Raw genomic sequence first — 22,241 nt, 5'->3', positions numbered from 1 at the left:
GAAATCGGCTATAAATTCACAAACCTAGAATTTTTCATTATTTCTAAGTCTTCTGTATTCATAGTGTAAAAATAATGTGTTAAATACAATCATTTGTTTCCTGTCTACTATTGGATGTTTCCACATTTTGCAAGCATTTGGTCAAAATGGAGAGCAGTTACACTATATCATTCCACTTATAGCTAAAAGTTCAATTTAAATGGGTTATTGAGGACAGGGGGTGGTATATAATAATAAACTATCAGGTACTCACCACCTCAAATGACCCATGCACCAGCACTTACCCACTCCGATACCGGACACGCCAGCAGACCTTCCCAGTAGCATAACCGCTGAGGCCAGCGATTGGCCGCAGCGACACATGACCAATGAATTGCATAGAACCGCTTCAGGACATTCTAGGACCGAAGTGGTGGAGAACGGGGCCTCTTCGCTGGAGCATGGGTTATTTCAAGTGGTGACTACCTGATATTTTATTATTTTATACTATCCGCTGCCCTACTGTAGATTTTTAAAAGTCCCGGATCACCCCTTTAAGATTGAGATAATATATTGATAATATTTAAACAAATGTGATGGATTCTGTGGATGTGTAATGATGGGGGTAGGGAAACGGACAAGTGAGCCCTAATCTACCCGCCACTCTGTCCCTGCCTACTTTCAACGACCCGCCCTAGGCGACGGGGTACAACTTGGCGGCGGTCCCTACGCTCAGTAAGTGCACGAGACAAACAGACAAGGGAACACAAAGGAAAGGGGCAACAAGAATGGTGAACGAGCCGAGTCAAAACCAGGAGTGCACGAGGTACCAAACGCAGAGCAGGAGAGTAGTCAGCAAGCCAGGGTCAGTATGCAGCAGGATCAAATAGTCAGAAGCTGTAGCTGGGCCAGGAAACCACACGAGAAGAATCACAAGCAAAGGAGGAACAGGAAAGGCAGGTATAAATAGACAGAGGGCGGGAGCTAGCTCCGTCTGGCCAGGCTGCGATAGGCTCTCCCACTCCTAAGCCTGCCATCCTGAGTGGTGGAAGATGGAGTCAGTCTCAGAGACACAGACTCAGGTGCAGACTGATTACCTATGGGAGTATCCACAGAAGTTGTGCCTGGCAGATCCTTTACAGTATGTCTGGTTAAAATTTAGACATAGGGAAATACAGACGTAAGTGCATTTCAAGGCATAATATATTTTGGATATGTTGAATAAGCAGTGGTAGTCTAAGTTCATGGAAACATACTGACCTGAATGCCTATATAGTTACATATGTCTGGCTCATTTTTGGTATACAAGTGTAACAAAACAGGCTATGACCTTAACCATACAGTAGTTCTGCTTACACAGAGATCAGTCTGCTCAGTGAAGGTTCTTGCATAGGGAAACAGTTTCTTCTAACAAACCCATATGGGACATCAGCAATCATTTAGATGAAATATAAGGTCTAGCCTGATGGTATGAGAATATGATTGAAAGTTAGAAGTATGAGTGATACATCTGCTGGGCCACCCTTCTAGCAACAGTTTACAAATTTACATTTAAGGGCTCATTCACATCAGCGTCACGCTTCCGTTGTTGGGTCCCGCTAGACCTTTCCGTCGGAGGAACTCATCAACGGAAAGGCAAACGGAAACCATAGCTTCTGTTTGCATTACTATTGATTTCAGTGGTAATGCTTCCGTTGCAAATGGTTTCTGTTCCATAAGGTTTAAGTTTTTTTTGGCGGAAAAACAATAGCGCAGTCAACTACGCTATTGTTTCCGTAAAAAAAAAAACAGAAACCTTATAAAACTGAAACAATTTTCAACAAAAGCATTACCATTAAAATCAATGGTAATGCAAAGGGAAGCTATGATTTCCGTTTGCCTTTTTTGTTGATTGGTTCCTCCGACGGAAAGGTCTAGCGGAACCCAACAACGGAACGCAGATGTGAAAAAACCCTTACACATGGGAGTCAATTGTACGCCTTTGGTTTGTTTGATCCTTCGCTACATCACCGCATCTCTGCTATGCGGTCTTTGAGAGATTGGCCACAGTGCTGGTTGGTCTTGTCCCTTTACTAGTAGGTACCAAGAACCTATACAGAACTCCCTTCTCCTGAGAAACTACATTGCAAAAAAGGGGGTCATGAAAAGGCGGTGGAGGGATATACAAACACCAAAACGTTGTCCTGGGTGGCATAACCTGTTACCATAATGGCTGGGGCAGTTTGATATTTGCTGTCCCTCACCTTGTATATGCCACTACCAGAGTACAATAGCAAGCATTGTGGCTGCTATGGGACCTAGGAGCCTAGGGGAACTGATTCCATTGTTGAAATCTGTCAGCAGTTTGAAGCCTCAAAACTGCTGACAGTGCGATATACTGGAGAGGGAGGACATTGTAACTACACCCTTTGACTTGGTCATGCAAGTTGCATGAGCGAGAAACCGACGCTTAATTCCCCAATGCCACGTTTGCAAGTGCCACACTCTTCTTTGAATGCCGGCTCTAGCGACCAATCAGGAGACCGCCAGAGCCGTAATGCAGAGGTGAGGGACTGGCAGTGAGGATAATCATTTTCTGCTGATGATGGTCATGGTGAATTGCAGCACTATTCTAGATTTCTTTAAGGGGCTATTTGGCTACTTATAACCCATTTTTAATTTTTGGGGTTTTCTCTCTTCATCACAGATCCTAAACAGGAACGCCCAAATTGATTTAAATGGATGCTATATGTTTGTATCTATATTCTCATCCAATTTACTAAAAATTGCCACCAGGCTATCCTGAGCTAAATTATTCGAAAACTTAACTTTTAATTACTGCCAAAAATTATAATTTATGATTGTGCCTCTAAAATGTTCTAGCTGTAAATCCAATAATCTGCAGTCACTAAATGAACTACTGGAGGTACACTCCCTGAGCAATTAGACAAACTGTGTCTCTATAATTATTCCCATTGCATGATACATTCCAAAGTTGTAGGATAGCTGCAGACTATCCATTACAATTGTGATTAATAAATAGTACCGGTGCAGACGTATTGTTGTTAAAATATGCAGAGTAGCCTCCATTTTGGAGTGTCAATGCCGTAACGTATCATTATTCAAATATGCAGTGTACATTTTCTTGCTGCGTATAACTCCTCTTCCCAAGGTTTCATTCTCCTCGAGATACAGTGCACGCTCATGTTACAGTAGTACCAAAAGAGGGGAAAGATCCATTTATGTGCTAGAAATATCGTCTGATCTCAAACTTTTTTGAAAGATTTTAGCCTCGTGGATTTCTCCTCATTTGTATTAACGAATCCATAAAGACTAGGTAGGCTTTATGCCCACGCATGAGGTCCTGAGGAGACCAAGATAACACTACTAGGGCAATTAACCTCCTTTATCATGCTAGCTCAGATGCCCTCCCTTTGCGGATAGTCCATAGACTATAAATATCTGAGCGTTCCGCAATTAACTCTGCAGGCACTTTCCAGAACGTCCTGCAGATTTATACTTTTTTCCGCTCTGTAGTGGCATTTAGCTCCGTGATATAACTGACATCGCGGAGCTCTGCCCAGAGACCAATCAGCATTGTCTCTGGGCATGTGATCATTGTGACAAACTGTCGGCGGCGCTTCCCCATCCTCGTGGGCCACCCGCCCCCCCCCCCCCCCGTGTGGTACCCCCCCCCCAGCTTCACCCCCGCTCCACACTAACTTCTGGCAGGCTGTCAGTGAGGGAGAACAGTAAGTAATAAAACACACACATTTTTTTTTTCTCTATCTATCTATCTATCTATCAGCATAGTCGACTACGCTATTGATTCAGTCAAAACGACGGAACCCCTACACAACTGAGACAAAAGGGAAACCATTGGCACCGGATCCGTCACCATTGAACTCAATGGTGATGGAAACGGAAACCTTTGGTTTCTGTTTGTGTCAGTCAGGGTCCCGTTCCGACGGAAAGCTCCGACAAAACCATAGTGCAGATGTGAACAAAGCCAAAGTTATAAACTTAGATGTGATCGATAGCAGCTCGAGCCTGCATGTCAGAGACATGCATGACCCGCTGTCACTGAACCCGTCAGTCCTGCGGACCTGACTGATACAGGATTCAGCGCACGATACAGCTGCTCTGTATACAGTATACAAACCAGCTGTATCTCAAAAGGTAAAATCATTTTTAATAAAAAGTATTTTGAAAGTTGCAAAATCACACTGATAAATATTATTATTTAAAAAAACAACTATTTCAAAGGTGTATATAGCCTTTAATTTGCAGAAGTCGGAGGCTTTGAATATCATGCTTCCTGCCTCTTTGGTGGAAGATCTGCGTGGCTCTTCCCATTTCTTTGGTCAAGACATTCTATTAAATATTTGGGAATTTTCCTTAGTGGACATGTCACCCCGTTATATGACATTATTAACCCACCACTCTTGCATAAGATCAAAACTGATCTCTCTGTTTGAATTAAGAATACCTTTATGTGCTTCGGGCGTTGTGCTATATTTAGGATAAACGACCTTCTACACATTTTGCATCTGTTTCAAGCTTTGCCTGTTCACTTGCCGCGACTGTTTTTCTTTTTCTTGTCTTCCTAAATTACCAAATTTATTTGGGCGGGAAAACATGCAAGAATCGCAAGGACCCGCATGGCCCATCCCAATCCTCGTAGAGTTATTGAACTTCCGGACTTTCAAGCATACTATCATACGGGCCATTTGCTAAGTATTGTTGACCGGTACAGACATAGATCTTCCAAACAATGGGTTCTGATGGATGGATTCTACGCCACCCTATTGCCAGTTTTTCCTTGGGTGCCGAGTAGACTTTTGAGGTCTCTTGGCACATCCTGACATTTCTTCCAATCTCAAGGTATCAGCCTGTTTATTTCCTAAGAGTGACGTTTCCCAGGACCATTCGCTATTGTTTTCCGTTTTTGGTAATCCTGGAGTTTTCCCTGGACACTAGAGAGAGCCTTTCTGAACCTGGCTTTCTTCCAACCTGTTTAGCGCCTCTAATTTCCCAATAGGTCATGCATGGGAGTTAGCCACTGACCTGCTGGAATGTGTGGAACATTGTCTCTCGCCTTCTGGCAAGTGATACAGCTTAGGCATTTTTTGAACTCTCTCCAGTCCCCGGGGGAATTTGTTTGGGCTAAGATTATGTTTGAATCCTTATGTACAAAGTCTGGTGTGACCCAACTGACTTTGTCCGGTACTTACAGACTCCCCATCTCCCCATCTAATGCCTCCCCTCCTCCATATATACAGCATTGGGAGAGAGACCTGGAGACGACCTTTGCATCGGAACAGCAGGATAGACTCTGAATTTGCACATGGTTCATTTATCTCAAGTAGGACACAAGAAGCTGGTTTCAAAGTGTTCTCCAAACTTCATGTCATGATGTCTTCAGTTTAAACTCTCTGTTGGAGATGTGGCTCTGAAGTGGACTCTACACTACATATCCTTTTATATCATATATTTTAATAACAATGCGTCTGCACTGATACTATATATTAATTAGAATTATATTGGATAGTCTGCAGCTATCCTGCAACTTTGGAATATGTCATGTAATATGAATAATTATAGATACATAGTCCGTCTATTTGCTTAGGTGGTATACCTCCAGTAGTTCGTTTAGTGAGTGCAGATTATTGGATTTTCTACCAGAACATTGTAAGGGGACCATTATAATTTCTTATATTTTTGGTAGTAACTAAAAGTTACGTTTTAATTTAGCTAAAAAAAATTGTGCTGTTCATTAAGAACGTCTGTACTGTACCTTCAAAAAACAATTTACTTGTTACTTAAAATTTGTGTGCGTTTGTCAAAGGTTCACATGTTCATCTCCCAGAAACCTATAATCTCCCAGGATACTTTTCTGTCTGTTCGTCCAGAATCATCGTGTGAACAGGTCCTTGGACCCTGCTAATAACAGTCTTGAAGCTAATTTCTGATATTTATCTTGTTAATTTACCATACCACTACATGTATTTGTCTTGCCGGAAAAGTACATGTGATCTGATTGTATTAACAATGCTTTTATTCGAGCTCACCATTACACTCTGCATGCTAATGAATCAATTACAGAATCAACTGTGGTTGAATTTTCCCGGCTGAGAGACAAAACAGAACACTCCATTGCTCAAGTGATGTCAGAATATATTTAGGTCAGCCAAGCAAGAGCTGTGATCAAGGAAGACCCAGATGAAGAAAAACTTGTACTCGACCTGAACATTTAAATCCATTTTAATTATTTGGCTTTGCTCTGCTTTCACATTAACACAGATGTTCATAGATATGTAGTTTTGCTAAACAACTCCTGGAGGATTGTCAGAAAGATGCTACTTTACATTCTGCAAGAATGCGCTTTAAAACTGATGTGTATCTTTAGACTATGTGAATTTAATATACTTTTGGGGGTTCAGTCGTTCGGCAATAATACAAGTAAGAGAATATATAGAGTCCACACTTGTTAATATGATATGTATTAACATTTGGTTGCGAATGCTAATGATGGGGACTGAAGCCTCAGAGGAGAAAAGCTTATCTACATGCAGCTCAGTGGACAGGATATGTTCATAGCTCTGCATTTCCTTGTAGACCTGCGTTTCTCTAGTCCTCAAGTATATCCTCAACTCTAGTCCGCAAGCAGCACCAACAGATAATGAACTGGTATCTGTTATGAACTGCTCACCTGCAGTGATTGTAGAAGCCACAGGCAGCTTGGCACGGGCTATACTGGGGTTCAGATTTTAAGGGGGTCCCTTATTCATCCCTTAACCACTGTACAGTGATTTCATGGTCCCGAGAACTGGCGGATGCAAGGGAGGTGTTTACGTAGCATAGTCATTACCAGAGCTAGTGGTTGATACCAGAAGCCAGTCAGAAAAATATCAAAACCAGAGGATAAGCCAGGTGCATAATGAGATGCAAGGATCAAACAAGTAGAAGAACTACAAGCTCAAAATCAGCAGGCAAACGGGAGATCAGACGTTCCAAGGTTCAGAGACGGGTAAACAAAATAACTGAAAGCGAGTCCAGAAAAAGGTTCAGGGACAAGCCGGGTCAGAAACTATTAGCAACTATATAGCAGTCAAAAACGCAACTAGGCATAACTGGCACTGATGCCAGTACATTCAGATTTTAAATAGAATGCTTAGCAATGATTGGCTGGTTCCCTGATTGGTACACAACCAAGAACCTTATTCCTGCTGCGGCTGTAGGAGACCGCGCTGGAGCTGAGCGAGGTGAGTATATTATAGCAACATTGCATCTGTAATTACTACAACGGTTTCATGTACAGTATGGGAGATTCTCAAATCATGACCTGTTGTGTGTACTTGAGCACTGTAGTTAACCCCTTTAGGACATAGACTAGTTGGCACGTTCAGGACGAAGACCCATTTTTCAAATCTGACATGTCACTTTATGTGGAAATAACTCTGGAATTCTTATACCTATCCAAGCGATTCTGAGATTGTTTTCTCGTGACACATTATACTTTAAGTTAGTGATAAAAATTGGTTGATACATTCAGTATTTTATTGTGAAAAACACAAAAATTTTGTGAAACACGGCAAAAATTTGCATTTTTCTAAATTTAAAAGTATTTGCTTGTAAGACAGATAGTAATACCACACAAAATAAATGCTAATTAACATTTACCATATGTCTACTTTAGATTGGCATCATTTTTTGAACATCCTTTTATTTTTCTAGAATTTACAAATTTCATTTTTTTTTGCAGAAATTCATTTTTAATCCATTTTTTTCTGTAACACAGAAGGTTTTACTAGAGAAACGCAGCTCAATGTTTATTGCCCGCATTCTGCAGTTTTTAGAAATATCCCACATGTGGCCCTAGTGTGCCAATTCACTGAAACACAGACCTCCGAAGCAAAGGAGCACCTAGAGTATTTTGGGGCCTTCTTTTTATTCGAATATATTTTAGGCACCATGTCCGGTTTGAAGAGGTCTTGTGATACCAAAACAGTGAAAACACCCCCAAAAAGACACCATTTGGCAAACTACACCCTCAAGGAATTATCAAGGGGTATAGTGAGCATTTTGACCCCACAGTTTTTTTTGGATGAATTTAGTGCAATGAAGCCGTGAAAATGAAAATTTAAATTTTTTTCCAATAATACGTAGATATTTTAAATTTTTACAAGGCACAAAGGAGAGAAAATTTCCTAACATTTGAAAAGCAATTTCTCCCAATTATGGCAATACCCCATAAGTGGTCATAAACTGCTGTTTGGACACACGGCAGGGGTCAAAAGGGAAGGATCACCATTTGGAACTCAATTTCAGCTGGAATGGTTTTCGGGTGACATGTCACGTTTGCAAAGTTCCTGCGGAACCAAAATAGTAGGAAACCCCTTTTGGGAAACTACACCCCTTAAGGCATCTATCTAGGGGTATACTAAGCATTTAGACCCCACTGGTCTTTTGCAGAATTTATTGGAATTAGGCCGTAAAAATGAATATCAACATTTTTTCCACTAAAAAGTTGAATATTTATATTTCCTCAGGGATAAAGGAGAAAAAGCACCCCAACATTTGTAAAGCAATTTCTCCAGAGTACGGAAATACTCCACATGTGGTCATAAACTGCTGTTTGGACACACGGCAGGGCTCAGAAAGGTAGGATCGCTATTTGGCATGCAGATTTTGCTAAAAAGTTTTTGGGATGCCATGTCTCATTTGCAAAACCCTAAGGTACCAGAGTACAGTGGAAGCCCTCAAGAAGTGACCCCATTTTGGAAACTACATCCCTCAAGGCATTTAACATTTGCCTGGACATATGACAGAGCTCAGAAGTGAAGAGCAACATGCGCATTTGGCTTCCATTTTGGGTATTTTCAGAGCATTTGCCCACAATTGCAGGGCTCCGAGGTCATATCACTACTTTGGGGGTAAAACAAATCCCCAAGTAGTGACCCGCATTTTGGAAACTAAACCCCTTGAGGCATTTTAAGGGGTGTAGTGAGCATTTTGCCCCCACAGTTGTTTTTCCATTAATAATTAATGCGCAGCGGATGGTGCAAAATTGCCATTTTCTGCTGATATGCCATTTTAGTGCACAATATGTTGTGCCCAGTTTGTGCCACCGAAGACACACACCTCGTAAACTGCTAAGCTGGTTCTCCCGGGTATGGCGATGCCATATATGTGGTCATAAACTGCTGTTTGACCACGCTATAGGGTTCAGAAGGGAGGGAGGGCCATTTGGCTTTTGGAGCGCGGATTTAGCTTGGTAGAAGTTCTGTTTGAGGTTTTGCTGGTATTTCAGTTTATAATGTGGGGTCATATGTAATCGGTGCAGGGTACATGAGGGCATAATAGGAGGGTATAATAATGCGGTAAATAAATAATATTTCAGAGATAGCTGGCCAGTGTCGCACTGATAAATGGTACCCGATCTTATCCGCTTTTGGACACTCTGCACATTTTGTGTCGCCATATTCTGAGAGCCAGAACATTTTGTGTAAGGGCTTATTTATGCGAGACAGGTTTTCGTTTTTATTGGTACTATTTTGGGGTACATGGGACTTTATGATCACTTTTTATTCCATGTTTTGTGAGGGGTGGTGCTAAAAAAAATAGCGATTATGGCATTGTTTTTTATCTTTTTTTTTTCGGTGTTCACCGTGTGGGAAACATAACATTACAGTTTTATAGATAGGGTCATTACGGACGCGGTGATACCAAATACGTGTACTTTTTTTTAACAGTTTCATTGTTTTCCTATAATTAAAGGCCTCCGGGCGGGACCTAGCAGACATCCATTCTAGGCAGGCAGGAGGCCATTTTTAGGCTTCCGGTCTGCCGGACCAGTCATCAGAACCCTGCAATTTCATTGCAGAGTTCCGATCTGCTTGTAAACACCTTAGATGCAGCGCTCACTTTTGAGCGCTGCATTTATGGGGTTAATCGGCCGGATCGGAGGCTAGTTCCGGTCCTGGCCTTGAAGCAGTGATAGCTTTAATCCCTTAAGGACACAGCCTGTTTTGGCCTTCAGGACACAGCCAATTTTTTCAAATCTGACATGTGTCACTTTATGTGGTAATAACTTTGGAATGCTTTTACCTATCCAAGTGATTCTGAGATTGTTTTCTCGTGACACATTGGACTTTATGTCACTGGCAAAATTTGCTCGATACATTAAGTATTTAATTGTGAAAAACACCAAAATGTAGCGAAAAATTGCAAAAATTTGCATTTTTCTAAATTTATATGTATCTGCTTGTAAGACAGATCGTAATACCACAAAAAATTGTTGCTAATTAACATCACCCATATGTCTACTTTAGATTGGCATTGTTTTTTGAACATCCTTTTATTTTTCTATGACATCACAAGGCTTAGAACTTTAGCAGCAATTTCTCCCATTTTCAAGAAAATTTCAAAAGGCTATTTTTACAGGGACCAGTTCAGTTGTGAAGCCCTCGATAAGTCACCCCATTTTAAAAACTTCACCCCTCAAAGTATTCAAAACAGCATTTAGAAAGTTTCTTAACCCTTTAGATGTTTCACAGGAATTAAGGCAAAGTAGATGTGAAGTTTTCAAATGTCTTTTTTTTTTTTTGCAGAAATTAAATTTTTATCAATTTTTTTTGTAACACAGAAAGTTTTACCAGAGAAACGCAACTCAATATCTATTGCCCAGATTCTGCAGTTTTTAGAAATAACCCACATGTGGCCCTAGTGCACTTATTGACTGAAGCACAGGCCTCAGAAACAAAGGAGCACCTAGAGGATTTTGGGGCCTCCTTTTTATTAGAAAATATTTTATTCACCATGTCGGGTCTGAAAGGCTCTTGCGGCGCCAAAACAGTGGAAATCCCCCGAAAGTAACCCAATTTTGGAAACTATACCCCTTGAGGAAATTATCTAGGGGTATAGTGAGCATTTTGACCCTGCAGGTTTTTTGCAGAAATTATTGGAAGTAGGCCGTGAAAATGAAAATCTACATTCTTTCAAAGAAAATGTAGGTTTAGCTAATTTTTTCTAATTTCCACAAGGAGAAAATGCACCACTACTTTTGTAAAGCAATTTCTCTCGAGTAAAACAATACCCCACATGTGGTCATAAAAGGCTGTTTGGACACATGGCAGGGCTTAGAAGGGAAAGAGCGCCATTTGGCTTTTGGAGCTCAAATTTAGTAGGAATGGTTTCCGGAGACCACGTTGCATTTGCAATGCCCCTAAGGGACCAAAACAGTAAAAACACCAAAAAAGTGACTCCATATAGGAAACTACACCCCTTGAAGAATCCATCTAGTGGTGTAGTGAGCATTTTGAACCCACAGGGGTTTCATAGATTTTATTAGAATTGGGCAGTGAAGATAAAAATAATCATTTTCTTCCAATAAGACGTAGCTTTAGCTCAAAATTTTTCATTTTGTCAACAAATAAAGGAATAAAAGAACCCCAACATTTGTAAAGCAACTTCTCTGGAGTAAGGCAATACCCCATTTGTGGTCATAAACTGCTGTTTGGGCACACGGCAAGGATCAGAACAGAAGGAGCGCCATTTGGCTTTTGGAGCAGAGATTTTGCTGGAATGGTTTCTTGACACCATGTCACTTTTGCAAAGCTCCTAAGGTACCAGTACAGTGGAAACTCCCCAAAAGTGACTCTATTCACGTAACTACACCCCTTGAGGAATTCATCTAGGGGTGTAGTGAGCATTTTGACCACACAGGTGTTTCATAGATTTTATTATAATTGGGCAGTGAAAATAAAAAAAATCCTTTTTCTTCAATAAGACGTAGTTTTAGCTGAAAATGTTTCATTTTCTCAACACATAAATGAAAAAAAGCACCCCAACACTTGTAAAGCAACTTCTCCTGTGTATGGCAATACCACATATGTGGTCATAAACTGCTGTTTGGGCACAGAGTAGGGCTCAGAAGGGAAGGAGCGCCATTTGGCTTTTGGAGTAAAGATTTTGCTGGATTGGTTTCTGGGCGCTATGTCGCATTTGCAAAGTCCCTGTGGGACCAAAACAGTGGATCCCCCCCAGAAGTGACCCCATTTTGGAAACTACACCCCTCAAGGTATTCACCTAGGGGTGTAGTGAGCATATTAACCCCACAGGTGATTGGCAGAAATTGGTGTGCACTCGATGTTGCAGAGTAAAAATGGGATTTTTTTTCCATAGATATGCCAATATGTGGCGCCCAGCTTGTGCCACTGGAGACACACACCCCAAAAATTGTTAAAAGGGTTCTCCCAGGTATGGCGATGCCATATATGTGGAAGTAAACTGCTGTTTGGGCACACTGTAGGGTTCAGAAGGGAGGTAGCGCCATTTGGCTTTTGGAGCATGGATTTTGCTTGTAGTAGTTTTGTTTGGAGTCTTACTGGTGTTTCCGTTTATAATGTGGGGGTACATGTAAGGCGGGCGGAGTATATAAGGGGCATAGTCAGGTGATATAATAATGGGGTAAAAAAAAACAATAAAATAATCCATAGATATTTGTTACGCTGTGACACAATCCTTTCTGCACAGGCCGGTGTCGCACTATTAAATGGTCCTTACTTATTCCCCTTTTGGTCCACACTCGGGATCTTTGCAGTTTGAGGAATTTTGCTGGGAAGTGTTGTCCTGGTATAATACGGGCACCCTTCCAGCAGATATGTTTGGGCCCTCCCCTTCCTGGTTCCCTAATTTTAGGGGCCTTGATAATTCGCCACTTGAAACAGAAGAAACGTTCCCCTCGGGAAGGTGACCAAAAAACAGCAATTCTGGCATATTTTTTAAATTATTTAATTTAATTATTATTTTTATACAGCGTTCACCATGTGTTATAAATTACATATTGCCTTTATTCTGCAGGTCAGTCCGATTCCAGTGATACCTAATTTATAGCACTTTTTATGTTTTTACAACTTTTTGCACAATAAAATAACTTTTGTAAAGAGAATGGATTTTTTCTGTCGCCAAGTTGTGAGAGCCATAACGGTTTTAATTTTTTCGTCGACGGAGCTGTATGAGGGCTCGTTTTTAGCGAGACGAGTTATAGTTTTTATAGGTACCATTTTTGGGTACATGCGACTTTTTGATCACAAAGTGACCAAAAAATATCAATTATGTCAGTATTTTTTAGTTGTTTTTTTTACGGCGTTCACTGTGCGGAATAAATAACATAATAGTTTTATAGTTAAGGTCGTTACGGTCGCAGCGATACCAAATATGTATGGCTTTATTATTTTTTTCAATAATAAATGACTTGTAAGGGAAAAAGGGCGATTGTGTTTTGTGTTATTATTTGAAACTTTTATTGTATTTTTTACAACTTTTATTTTTACTTTTTTTTTTACACTTTTTTACACTTTTCTTTAGTCCCACTAGGGGACTTGATGGTTCAACTGTTTGTTTGATGTTCTAATACATTGCACTACCTATGTAGTGCAATGTATTAGAACTGTCAGTTGTTCACTGACAGCAAGCCGATCAAGCTCTTCCGTAATGGCAGATAGGAAGCCATTGTTAGGCATCCTGTTGCCATAGTAACAGTCGCCAGCCTTGCCATCGCATGGCAGGGCTGCCGATTTCATACAAACCACTTTGATGCAGCGATTGAATTGAATCGCTGCATTAAAGGGGTTAATGGCAGGAATCGGAGCTAGCTCCGGTTCCTGCCGATAGATCGGGGTGTTCGCTGTAACATACAGCGGACACACACTGCTGATGACGCCGGCTCAGCTTCTGAGCCGGAAGCTGAGCCGGCGCCATCTTGCCGATGGTACCGGAAGCCTCCTGGGCCCCGCCGACGACGGGACATAGGAGGATTCCGTTACTGGCAGACCGGGAGGTAAGTATTAGCCCTCCGATCGCCTCTGCAACCACCGGCAACCCAGCGATCACGTTGCTGGGGTGCCGGTGGCTATAAACTCCTCACATGCTGCGATCTCTATTGAATGCAGCATGTGAGGGGTTAATCGGTCGGATCGGAGGCTAGCTCCGGTCCTGGCCGATACCTCAGGGTGCCAGCTGTAACATACAGCTGTCACCCGGCGGTGATGTTGCTGGCTCAGCTCCTGAGCCAGCTCTATCTGTTTCACGTACAGTTACGTGGAGTTGTGAGAAAACACCATCTCCCATCACGTAACTGTACGTGAAATCGCGGGAAGGGGTTAAGCTATCACTGCTTTAAAACTGTGTCTGCAGACGCGTCTGCAGACACAGTACCCTGTTAACGCTATTACGTAATAGTACATCAGTTCGCATTAACAGTCCACCGCCCCATGACGTAATAGTACGTCACAGGGCGTTAAGAGATTAAGAAACCCTACTGTCGACATCCTATGTGGACAAGTAACCAGTATTTTTCAACCACACATGTCCAACCATCAAACCCCTCTTCAGGGTGTATCTTGCAAGATTGAACTCCCCTAGCCATTGGCTTTAAATTATCAAAAGATAGCAAACCCCTTATACCTTGATTCTACAAAAGTAGAGCAGGGTATCTACAGCACACATTAATAACCTCCGTTGCATAGTTTCTTCAGTTACCATATCCCTGTATCAGTTGGGCATTTGTTATGTTGATTCATCTCCTCAAGGAACTTGTAATTCTGTTTACCCTTGCATTGGGTATTGACCCAAATTTAAAGGGGTATTCCCACCATAGTAAGTGATAGTATATCACTCGGAAATGCTATCACTTATTGAGCAATAGGATCCTGTCTTCCTGAACACTGTCTAATCATTAGAATAAAATGGTCTTCAGGGAGTATAACAGCCCAATTGTCCTCAGTCCCTTCATTCTCCTGAATAACATGGGTTCCAGAGGTCACACTTCCAATGACCATGATGTTATGGCATCCTAGCTATATGCCATACCATTTACATGAGATCTGGATTAGAAAATCCATTTTCAAATACCGTATTATGGAATTCTGAGTTATTACGGGAAATTCCCTCCTTTAGGACCTCCATCAATTAGCCAGAGGGGAGAGCGGCTACAGAAAGCGCATCTCTGGGATGAAACCTATTGATTACATTACCATATAATGCATACTTTCTCTTGCGGGGCACTTGTAAACTTGCTGCCGGGTTTCCCCGAAAAACACAGGTGATTACTCAAGCTCGCAGCAGTTTTGGGGGACCCTTCTAACAAAAAAGGAATTGTTTAAAGCTCATAACCCAATTAGGTAGGACTGAGTAAAGTATCATCACATCTGAGTATTGTTACTTGTTTTCTTATTGAGATAAAAAATAAATTTTATGGTTAGAAATAAAGAAAATCTTGGCCAAGCCTCCTTGCCCTTCTCTGCCCCCAACTCCGCACTAGTTTGGCCAAGAGCTGAAGACTCAAAAATTCTGAGGCCGACTGGATTCTAGCGACTTGCAGCATGACTACCGCATATAAAGTCTGTAGCTGTTAAATAGTGTATTCATAGCAACCAGTCTATCTCAAATGACTCGAGTGTTTGGCTCAAGTCTGGATTGGCGTAGTGCAGACAGAAAAAACTGTTTGGCAGCAGTCACAACATTCCAGGTCACATTTTAACCTGCGCTATTAAATCGATTTCTCTAAAAAATAGATTCAAGAAGGAGCAGCATTAAGACCGTACCGATATTCTTTCATAATAATCTTGTATCACGTGAGATGTGATCGGTTCATGCTCTGGGTCTGGTTGATTCATAGATGTGTTGCATTATAGGCCATATTATATACATTGTATATTTTGACATTGGTTAGCACACCCATTCTGTATTACTTGAAGGACAAATGTTTTAAAGTTATATTAAACAAGTCAAGAAAACAAAAACAAATGGGCAGTAAATGAATAGTCCTGTTATTAAATATGCTGTCCTGTTTTCTAATAGCAAAGTCTGATGTGTAATTAGGTTTTGGGTGATTCATCTGTATAACACCCTGGGTTATGTTACATTAGCAGCATCTGGTTTCAGCGTGTACAGCGGTTACTGAATTGTGATTGACATCTGCACTCACCTAATAAAGCTTCTAGTGCAGATGTAGCATCAGGTCCTGTACAGACATATGCTTTCTTTGAACCCAATTTCAGAGTGAGCATTGAGAGACAAGCCATACCTTCCATTGAGTACATATATTGTTGCCTACAAATAATTTACCCATAATGGATTTTTTTTTCTACTGACCATTGTCATGTTTTCATTAGCAATCCCCTCTATTTCTGTATACCAGTATCACATAGGAATGCTTGCAATGCTTCAGGTACACCGCCAGCACCCTGTGTCGCTTAAACCAGGTGGTGCAGACACTCAGTGTCACATATGCTGTTTTTTAAAGCGAGTTTAAGGAGAAAATTATGTCACTCGCTCTTGGTAAGCTTTGGCAGATTTCCATGAAGTTCTACTATTTTTCCTCTTTTTTTCCTTTTTTTAACTAGAAAATGTCTCTGAGACTAAACATTTCATACTTTCTGCCTCATTTGTCAAATTCACATATGCTGTTTGGGCCTCTGACACATATCCATGATCACATACCTTTTCAATACACGCAACTTTTTTTAACTTTAATTCTCAGAAGGTGGACAATAGTTTTATTTAGGACTGTGACGTGTTTGCACAGTGGTTTATTTTTGTACTTTAATGATATACATATTTCTGTTTGTGTAAATGTGACATGTAATTCATAGCATGCATGTACTAAAACTAAAGAGACTGGGAATTTCTCTTTTTTTATAATCTGGCTTGGTATGAAGTATCAATTGGTTATGATTTAGGTATATGCCTGCTTGAGGAGCTTATTGCTAATGTCATGTATTACATTCCTTAGAACCATTACAAATGTATCGCACTCTTGGTTGTAGGTGCTGGAGCCATGGTAGGTGTTTTTTTTTTTTTTATGCCCTTCAAGGAAATCCAGCCCCGTTTATATAAACATGGTCTGAAAATGTAATTTTATGGTCCACTTTCGCATTAAAAAGATTGTCCCACCTGGATAACTTCTTCCCATATAAAAGCCACCCGGTGATTGGCTAACCACAAGTCTGCTACTACAACCCACAGCTATATCTTCAACTGTTATTGCTGGGGAACATGACAATCACCACACATGTCCTGCACAGGGGATCTGCAGGGTAAAGGTAATGCTCTCCTAATACGGCTTATAAAAGGGACTGTCCTGTTTGAGCAACCTCTTTATTCTCTACATATTTGTGAGCTTGAAATGTAACCCTCACAGCCAAAGTGAAACCTCTTCATCCCTCTGTCTTGAATTGGGTTCTATACAAGTAAATTGATAAAGAGAGATCAGAGTGAAATAATCCAGAAATTTAGAAGCCCCTTAAAGTAAAACTCTAGTTTTATGATGTCCCACCAACTAAATTCTCCCACCCAACCTGCCATTGGGCATTGAGAGGCGCAGGGTGCCCACTGGGCGGTACAGTTGCCAGGCAACTGTGCGATGTCCAGAGAATCTTGTACATGGCTCCTGTTCTAAATTAATAAGACCCATGCATGAGACTCTCTGTGTGTCGAATAGTTGCCTTGGCAACTGTACCACCCAATGTGCACCCTTCTGTCAGATCCAGCAGGAGAATTGTATTGGGTGGGCACTTTAAGTATCTTATGGGATGTCAGCAGTGAAATTTATGTCACTTCCATCTGGGAATTTAGAAACTCCAAATGATACTTCCAAAGATCTCTACAGGAACACCTCTAATGTGCTTTACTTAAAACACGGTCAAGCACTTGATGACCGCACAAAGTTATTAAACGCAGTAATGACTACTAAACAATTTAATTCTTTATATAAACCATTTTTTCTACAGCACCTTTAGTTGTACCCTCTATGCACCCCCTTGACTTATTTACCAATATTTTTCTGTATAATTTTTAAGACATGTTTTTCAGTTCACAATAAAGGTTTCCGAGAACAGGAGGGGTCACAGCTCCTCAGTACATAATCCAGAGTACATGTATTTTGGCTGGCTTGTTCAGCACATGTTGAACGTAATAATCTTTGCAGGGGAGCTGCTTGGGTGTGACAATGACTGCCAAACAAGCCTCACTAAGCAGTCCGAGTACAGCTATAACTAGATGTGTGTCTGAGTTCACTATATACACTATAAGTATGTGGACACCCCTCCTAGTTATTAAGTTCAAGTGTTTTCAGCCACATCCATTGCAAACCGGTACATACAATCTAGCACACAGCCATGTAACATTGGTAATAGTATGGGATGTACTGAAATAAATTGTGTTGAGCCCATCTTGATAAATGTCATTGACCATGGTTATATTTTTCAAACAATCTAATTGTCACCGGTCTTTTCAAGTATCCACAGATTCCATACATTACATTCAGCTGAGACCAGTGGTCAGGTTTGATTTTGATGTAATCTGCTTTGGCCGTCTATGAGAATTAGAGGTTTGTGATGAAAATAATTATTCATTTTCTTCTTTCCATTAACAAGGTCTAAGTGTTCTGACTTTGGCAAAAGGACCAGTTGTACATGGCAGATTGTCAAGTTACAAAATGAGTGATTTCCTAGTACAGATGTTTATTTTGGCTATATTTTTAATATTCGATTTCTGTTATTAATATATCATAATGCGTGGGAGTGACAATAGTTAAAGATTATATACACTACCGTTCAAAAGTTTAGGGTCACTTAGAAATTTCCTTATTTTTGGAAGAAAATCACAGTTTTTTTCAATGAAGATAACATTAAATTAATCAGAAATACACTCTATACATTGTTAATGTGCTAAATGACTATTCTAGCTGCAAACGTCTGGTTTTTAATGCAATATCTACATAGGTGTATAGAGGCCCATTTCCAGCAACCATCACTCCAGTGTTCTAATGGTACATTCTGTTTGCTAACTGTGTTTGAAGGCTAATGGATGATTTGAAAACACTTGAAAACCCTTGTGCAATTATGTTAGCACCGTTGTAAACAGTTTTGCTGTTTAGAGGAGCTATAAAACTGACCTTCCTTTGAGCTAGTTGAGAATCTGGACCATTACATTTGTGGGTTCGATTAAACTCTCAAAATGGCTAGAAAAAGAGAGCTTTCATGTGAAATTCGACAGTCTATTCTTGTTCTTAGAAATGAAGACTATTCCATGCGAGAAATTGCCAAGAAACTGAAGATTTCCTACAACGGTGTGTACTACTCCCTTCAGAGGACAGCACAAACAGGCTCTAACCAGAGTAGAAAGAGAAGTGGGAGGCCCCGCTGCACAACTGAGCAACAAGACAAGTACATTAGAGTCTCTAGTTTGAGAAATAGACGCCTCACAGGTCCTCAACTGGCAGCTTCATTAAATAGTACCTGCAAAACGCCAGTGTCAACGTCTACAGTGAAGAGGCGACTCCGGGATGCTGGCCTTCAGGGCAGAGTGGCAAAGAAAAAACCATATCTGAGACTGGCTAATAAAAGGAAAAGATTAATATGGGCAAAAGCACAAAGACATTGGACAGAGGAAGATTGGAAAAAAAGTGTTATGGACCGACGAATCAAAGTTTGAGGTGTTTGGATCACACAGAAGAACATTTGTGAGACGCAGAACAACTGAAAAGATGCTGGAAGAGTGCCTGACGCCATATGTCAAGCATGGTGGAGGTAATTTGATGGTCTGGGGTTGCTTTGGTGCTGGTAAAGTGGGAGATTTGTACAAGGTAAAAGGGATTTTGAATAAGGAAGGCTATCACTCCATTTTGCAACGCCATGCCATACCCTGTGGACAGCGCTTGATTGGAGCCAATTTCATCCTACAACAGGACAATGACCCAAAGCACACCTCCAAATTATGCAAGAACTATTTAGGGAAGAAGCAGGCAGCTGGTATTCTATCTGTAATGGAGTGGCCAGCGCAGTCACCAGATCTCAACCCCATAGAGCTGTTGTGGGAGCAGCTTGACCGTATGGTACGCAAGAAGTGCCCATCAAGCCAATCCAACTTGTGGGAGGGGCTTCTGGAAGCATGGGGTGAAATTTCTCCCGATTACCTCAGCAAATTAACAGCTAGAATGCCAAAGGTCTGCAATGCTGTAATTGCTGCAAATGGAGCATTCTTTGACGAAAGCAAAGTTTGAAGGAGAAAATTATTATTTGAAATAAAAATCATTATTTCTAACCTTGTCAATGTCTTGACTATATTTTCTAGTCATTTTGCAACTCATTTGATAAATATAAGTGTGAGTTTTCATGGAAAACACAAAATTGTCTGGGTGACCCCAAACTTTTGAACGGTAGTGTAGATGGCTGAATTTGTCTGTAGTGTACAGATGTAGCTGGACTATTAACGCGTTCAAAACAAAGTGGGAAGACCATTTATCTTGACTTTTTGTTGTGTGATATCAAGCTGCAGCGAGTTATCAGAGTCCAGATAAAGATGGCTACATCCGTAACTAGGGTTTATAGTTCTTGTATGCAGAGTCCTGGAATCATGGAAACTAGTGATATAGTATGATGGACATACTTACGAAAATGTTTTCTTATTCGCACAGTTTTTCTTTTGTGGCGTGAACAAAAATCTGTGCAGATATTTTTCTGCTGCATGTGAATTGGAATTACAAAATCCCCATTAATTTGTATCAGATGCAAAATGTTTGCGGATTAGATAAGGATGTCGGTTTAGAATCCACACTAAAATTCTGATCGAATCCTAAATGTGTGAACTGGGCCTTTGGCTTCTTTATCAAGAGTCCCTTCTTGCGGCTGCTTTAGACATGCAGTGCTATATGGTGATAAAGAGTTACACCTGGGGGGCATGGCCTGGCGCTTGTGAAGTAAGGATGCATCCTCTGCAAGCTCCTACCTCATCCTGTTGATCTGTCGCCGCTGGAAAAGTCCTTTAAATAGTGGCAGAGATATACTACAGAGGTGGAAGATCATCATGTGGAGGAGCTAAATCCTTCATGGCAATCCACATTGATCATTGCTGAAGACGGACTTATACAGGTCGAGGGGCTCCATATGGTATATTTAATACCTGTACAGTTGGTACTGATGCGTAGGCTCACTAGCGATATGTGTACAAGATGTGATAGAGGAAGGGGGACTTTGATTCACATGATTCACAAGTCCCGGACCAAACACACTGCTAGGAGTCCCTGCCTCTCTGTGGAACTACTGTCCCGTACTGAAAACATAATTACAGTACGGGACAGTTGTCCTGCAGCGAGGCAGGGACTGCTAGCATCGTACATAACTATGATGCTAGGAGCCCGGCTCCCTGCAGTGTGTTCGGGGGGTGGGATTAGCGGCCGAAATACGTTCCGTCCATTACGGACGTAATGTGCTCGTGTGAATCCAGCTTTAGGCACGTATGACAGCACTGCACATGTAATCTCTCTTGTATATTTGTATGAATGGGTATGAATGGCCACCTGTTAGTGGATTCCAAGGAGAATGCTATGGAGTGCCTTTAATGTGATACTGTGATTCTTTGTAATATTTGTACTATAACATGGTGATTTGACATATATGCAGTGATGAGTGTATGCACTCATGGCGAGGACTATGCCAGTAGCCCTTTAATCTAACTTGAGCAGGCAGGAAGTGGTTAATAGCTAATTGCTTTCAGCCGAATATATGTCTGTTCTGTGTAATAGGTTCTCTCTATCCTCAGATCTCACTATGACAGGAGACGCTGGGAGAGAGAGGATTTTATACAATACATGTCCTGGGAAAATTTGTTACTGCAACAATCTTTTCCTATACCTTCCATAATTTTTGGTTTTGTCATGGTGATCACGTGATTGGGACCTGAACAATACAGGTCCCAGTGATGTCACCAGGACCGGGGGCTGTTAGTAACATCCACAGCCGAGTGCTGGAACTGCTGTGGGGAACACAATAGCCAGAAAGAGAATGGAATTAAAGGGGTTTTCCCAGAATCATAAATGATCACATATTCGCAGAATAGGTGATAATTTTCTGATCGCTGGGGGCTCCACTTCTGAGACCCCACCGGTTGTGAGAACATGGGGTCCCAAACCCCCTATTGCTCCTCACTGTTCAACCGGAGTAGGACATTGAATGGAGCAGCAGTCAAGCATGCGTACTGCCGCTCTATTAAAAGTCTATGAAATAGGTGATAATTTATGATACTAGGAAAACCCCTTTAAATATAAGTCGGTTCCGCACAAAGCCCAGCAAATATGAACGTGTATTTACAATAGGTGGTTGTGAAGTGGTTCACCCCTTAAGAATGCAGCCTGGTTTGGCCTTCAGGACACAGCCCCATTTTTTAAAAATGACATGTTCCTATTTATCTGGTAATAACTCTGGAATGCTATTACGTAT

At 41.1% G+C, this 22,241-nt stretch overlaps 1 protein-coding gene across 4 annotated transcripts in view; it reads left to right on the top strand.

The window, feature by feature from the left end:
• The window catches only part of XRCC4 (X-ray repair cross complementing 4), a 459,278-nt gene that overhangs the window by 415,679 nt on the left and 21,358 nt on the right, over window positions 1–22,241 (top strand). Inside the window, exon 9 of one of the 4 annotated variants that reach the window (XR_012850567.1) lies at window positions 8,511–8,622. The exons of the other annotated variants lie outside the window; for them this stretch is intronic. The gene's annotated coding sequence lies outside the window, so the exon portion shown is untranslated. The remainder of the gene's footprint in view (window positions 1–8,510; window positions 8,623–22,241) is intronic. 4 annotated transcript variants of the gene reach the window in all.

Source organism: Rhinoderma darwinii, chromosome 1 (genome assembly GCF_050947455.1).
Source record: "Rhinoderma darwinii isolate aRhiDar2 chromosome 1, aRhiDar2.hap1, whole genome shotgun sequence".
In the NCBI taxonomy this organism is placed as follows: Eukaryota; Metazoa; Chordata; class Amphibia; order Anura; family Rhinodermatidae; genus Rhinoderma; species Rhinoderma darwinii.
Note: the sequence above shows the minus strand (reverse complement) of the source record. Positions and strands in the feature narration are given on the sequence as shown.